Here is a 5357-nt window from a genome sequence, read left to right as displayed (position 1 = left end):
CCTTTTGGGGGTTCTAGAATTTGAAAGCGAGAACTCCTTTACTTTATCTTTATTTGGTGTAACTATTGAGCCGGATGAGAGGAAACTCTCATGTCCGATTTTGAGGGGGGGATCCCGCAGGGCCCTATCCTAATTTTTCTTTTGCTAGGCCCATCGCTAAAAAACCTACTTTCTTACGATTACGAGGTTCATTCGAATATGAAATTCAATCCTGGAAATACAGTATCCCACTTTTTTTTACTACCCAAGGTTTCGATACATTTCGAAGTCGCGAAATTTCTACCGGAGCAGGTGCTATTCGAGAACAATTAGCCGATCTAGATTTGCGAATTTTATCGATTATTCGGTGGTAGAATGGAAAGAATTAGGAGAAGAAGGCCTACGGGTAATGAATGGGAAGATCGAAAATTGGAAGAAGAAAGGATTTTTGGTTAGACGCATGGAATTGGCTAAGCATTTTATTCGAACAAATATAGAACCAGAATGGATGGTTTTATGTCTATTACCGGTTCTTCCTCCCGAGTTGAGACCGATCATTCAGATAGATGGGGTAAACTAATGAGTTCGGATATTAATGAACTCTATAGAAGAGTTATCTATCGAAATAATACTTTACCGATCTATTAACAACAAGTAGATCTACGCCAGGGAATTAGTAATGTGTCAGGAAAATTAGTACAAGAAGCCGTGGATACACTTTTGATAATGGAACCGCGGACAACCAATGAGGGACGGTCATAATAAGGTTTACAAGTCGTTTTCAGATGTAATTGAAGGCAAAGAGGGAAGATTTCGAGACTTTGCTTGGCAAACGAGTCGATTATTCGGGACGTTCTGTCATTGTTGTTGGCCCTCACTTTCATTACATCGCTGTGGATTGCCTCGCGAAATAGCAATAGAGCTTTTCCAGACATTTGTAATTGCGGTCTAATTAGACAACATCTTGCTCCGAACATAGGAGTTGCTAAGAGTAAAATTCGGGAAAAGGGCCGATTGTATGGGAAATACTGCAAGAAGGCGGGGACATCCTGTATTGTTGAATAGAGCGCCTACTCTGCATAGATTAGGTATACAGGCATTCCAACCTATTTTAGTGGAAGGACGCGCTATTTGTTTACATCCATTAGTTTGTAAGGATTCAATGCAGACTTTGATGGGGATCAAATGGCAGTTCATGTACCTTTATCTTTAGAGGCGCAAGCGGAGGCTCGTTTACTTATGTTTTCTCATATGAATCTCTTGTCTCCAGCTATTGGGGATCCCATTTCCGTACCGACTCAAGATATGCTTATTGGGCTCTATGTATTAACGAGGGAATCGTCGAGGTTTTTGGCGAATAGGTATAATCCATGGAATCGAAAAGCTATCAAAATGAAAGAATTGACGATAATAACTATAAGTCTACAAGGAGTTTTTTGTAATTCCTATGATGCGATTGGAGCTTATAGGCAGAAAAGAATCAATTTAGATAGTCCTTGTGGCTCCGGTGGCGACTAGAGCAATGCGTTATTGCTTCAAGAGAAGCTCCCATCGAAGTTCACTATGAATCTTTGGGTACCTATCATGAGATTTATGGACATTATCTAATAGTAAGAAGTTTAAAAAAAATTTTTGTATATACATTCGAACCACTGTTGGTCATATTTTCTTTACCGAGAAATCGAAGAAGCTATAAAGGGCCTCCATATGATACCCAATCATATGGTATCTAAGCTAAAAATTTATGACACCAATATGAATTCGGGTTTCCCTTAAAGGACCCCAGTTCCTGACCCGACTTTCTACCACAATCAAGATCGAGAAAAGGAAGTTTTCCAATCATTGACTCAAACCCATTGGCGAAGTCCACCAGCGGAATAAGGGGTATTTATGGCAGAACGGGCCAATCTGGTATTTCACAATAAAGTGATAGATGGAACTGCCATTAAACGGCTTATTAGCAGATTAATAGATCACTTGGAATGGCATATACATCACACATCCTGGATCAAGTAAAAGCTCTGGGTTTCAGCAAGCCACTGCTACATCCATTTCATTAGGAATTGATGATCTTTAACGATACCTTCTAAGGGATGGCTAGTCCAAGATGCTGAACAACAAAGTTTGATTTTGGAAAACACCATCATTTTGGGAATGTACATAGAAAAATTACGCCAATCAATTGAGATATGGTATGCTACAAGTGAATATTTGCGACAAGAAATGAATCCTAATTTTAGGATGACTGACCCGTTTAACCCAGTCCATATAATGTCTTTTCAGGAGCTAGAGGAAATGCATCTCAAGTGCACCAATTAGTAGGTATGAGAGGATTAATGTCGGATCCCCAAGGACAAATGATCGATTTACCCATTCAAAGCAATTTACGCGAAGGACTGTCTTTAACAGAATATATCATTTCTTGCTACGGAGCCCGAAAAGGGGTTGTGGATACCGCCGTACGAACATCAGATGCTGGATATCTTACGCGCAGACTTGTTGAAGTAGTTCAACACATTGTTGTACGTAGAACAGATTGTGGCACCACCCGAGGGATTTCTGTGAGTCCTCAAAAGAGGACGCTTCCAGAAAGAATTTTTATCCAAACATTAATTGGTCGTGTATTAGCGGACGATATATATATGGGTCCGCGGTGCATTGCCATTCGAAATCAAGATATTGGGCTTGGGCTTGTCGATCGATTCAGAGCCTTCGAACACAACCAAAATTAATCCCTTTATTTTCAATTTGTCAATGACGGGCCCCACCATGGTGACCTGGTTGAATTGGGAGAAGCTTAGGTATTATTGCGGGCAATCCATTGGAGAACCGGGAACGCAACTAACATTAAGAACTTTTCATACCGGCGGAGTATTTACAGGGGGTACTGCAGAACATGTACGAGCCCCTTTTAATGGAAAAATCAAATTCAATGAGGATTTGGTTCATCCTACACGCACACGTCACGGGCATCCTGCTTTTTTATGTTATCTGGACTTGTATGTAATTATTGAGAGCGAAGATATTATACATAAGGTGACTATTCCACCAAAAAGTTTTCTTTTAGTTCAAAACGATCAATATGTAGAATCAGAACAAGTGATTGCTGAGATTCGCGCGGGAACATACACTTTAAATTTGAAAGAGAGGGTTCGAAAACATATTTATTCTGACTCAGAGGGGGAAATGCACTGGAGTACCGATGTGTACCATTCGCCCGAATTTACATATAGTAATGTCCATCTCTTACCAAAAACAAGCCATTTGTGGATATTATCAGGGGGTTCGTACAAATTCAGTGTAGTTCCTTTTTCGCTCCACAAAGATCAAGATCAAATAAACATTCATTATCTTTCTGCCGAACGAAGATATATTTCTAGATTCTCAGTGAATAATGATCAAGTGAGACACAACTTATTTAGTTCGGATTTTTCGGATAAAAAAGAAGATAGGATTTACGATTATTCAGAATTGAATCGAATAATAGGTACTGGGCATTGTGATTTCATATATTCTGCTATTCTCCACGAGAATGCTGATTTATTGGCAAAGAGACGAAGAAATAGATTTATTATTCCATTTCAATTGATTCAAGACCAAGAGAAAGAACTAATGCTGCATTCCCATTCCGGTATCTCGATCGAAATACCCATAAATGGTATTTTCCGTAGAAAAAGTATTCTTGCTTTTTTTGACGATCCTCGATACAGAAGAAAGAGTTCAGGAATTACTAAATATGGGACTCTAGGGGCGCATTCAATCGTCAAAAGGGAGGATGTGATTGAGTATCGAGGAGTCAAAAAGGTTAAGCCAAAATACCAAATGAAAGTAGATCGATTTTTTTTCATTCCCGAGGAAGTGCATATTTTATCCGAATCTTCTTCCATAATGGTACGGAACAATAGTATCATTGGAGTAGATACCCAAATCACTTTAAATACAAGAAGCCAAGTGGGCGGATTGGTCCGAGTGGAAAGAAAAAAAAAAAGGATTGAACTGAAAAGAATTTTTCGGTAATATCTATTTCCCGAGAAAGAGATAAGATATCTCGACACAGTGGCATCTTGATACCACCAGGAACGGGCAAAACAAACTCTAAGGAATCAAAAAATTGAAAAATTGATCTATGTCCAACGGATCACACCTACCAAGAAAAAGTATTTTGTTTTGGTTCGACCTGTAACCCCATATGAAATACCGGACGGTCTAAATTTAGCAACACTCTTCCCCAGGATCCATTTTCCGGGAAAAGATAATATGCAACTTCGAGCTGTCAATTATATCCTTTATGGAAATGGCAAACCGATTCGGAAGAATTTCTGACAAGTATTCAACTAGTTCGGACTTGTTTAGTGTTGAGTTGGGACCAAGACAACAAAAGTTCTTTCGCCGAAGAGGTCTGTGCTTCCTTTGTTGAAGTAAGGACAATGGTCTGATTCGAGATTTCCAAGAATCGACTTGAGTGAAATCTCATATTTTATATCAGAAAAGAAATGATCCGTCAGGTTCAGAATTGATTTCTGATAATAGGTCAGATCGTACTCAATAAAAAATCCGTTTTATTCCATTTATTCCAACGCAAAGATTCAACAATCGTTTAGCCAAAATCACGGAACTATTCATACGCTCTTGAACAGAAATAAGGAATCCCAATCTTTGATAATTTTGTCATCATCTAATTGTTTTCGTGATGGGCCCATTCAACGATGTAAAATATCACAATGTGATAAAACAATCAATTAAAAAGATCCTCTAATTCAATTAAGAATTTATTGGGTCCTTTAGGAACAGCCCCAAAATTGCGAATTTTTATTCATCATTTTACCCCTTTAATAACTCATAATCAGACCTCGGTAGCAGAAATATTTGGAGCTTGACAATTTAAAACAGGCTTTTCAAGTACTTAACTATTATTTAATAGCTGAAATGGGAGAATTTATAATTTCGATCCATGCCGTAACATCTTTTGAATGCAGTCAATTTGAATTGGTATTTTCCTTATCATCATTATCATCATAATTATTGTGAAGAAACGTCCACAATAATTAGTCTTGAAGCAGTTTATTTGTGAAATGTATGTATAGCCAAAAAGCGGACCACGCCTAAAATCGGGTCAAGTTTTTATTGTTCAAGCTGATTCTATAGTAATAAGATCGGCTAAGCCTTATTTAAGCGACCTGGGAGCAACTGTCCATGGGCATTATGGAGAAATCCTTTACGAAGGAGATACGTTAGTTACATTTATATATGAAAAATCGAGATCTGGTGATATAACGCAGGGTCTTCCAAAAGTGGAACAAGTGTTAGAAGTGCGTTCGATTGATTCAATATCGATGAACCTAGAAAAGAGAATTGAGGGTTGGAACGAATGTATAACA

The 5357-nt window shown here is 38.3% G+C and overlaps 1 pseudogene; it reads left to right on the top strand.

Moving 5' to 3' along the window:
• Positions 1 to 105: 105 nt before the first annotated feature.
• LOC128036987 (DNA-directed RNA polymerase subunit beta'-like) lies at positions 106 to 1712 on the top strand (annotated as a pseudogene).
• The last annotated feature ends 3645 nt before the right edge of the window (positions 1713 to 5357 follow it).

Source organism: Gossypium raimondii, unplaced genomic scaffold, assembly GCF_025698545.1.
Source record: "Gossypium raimondii isolate GPD5lz unplaced genomic scaffold, ASM2569854v1 Contig00150, whole genome shotgun sequence".
NCBI classification, from domain to species: domain Eukaryota; kingdom Viridiplantae; phylum Streptophyta; class Magnoliopsida; order Malvales; family Malvaceae; genus Gossypium; species Gossypium raimondii.
The sequence above is the reverse complement of the archived record's forward strand: the minus strand, read 5'-3'. Positions and strand labels throughout refer to the sequence as shown.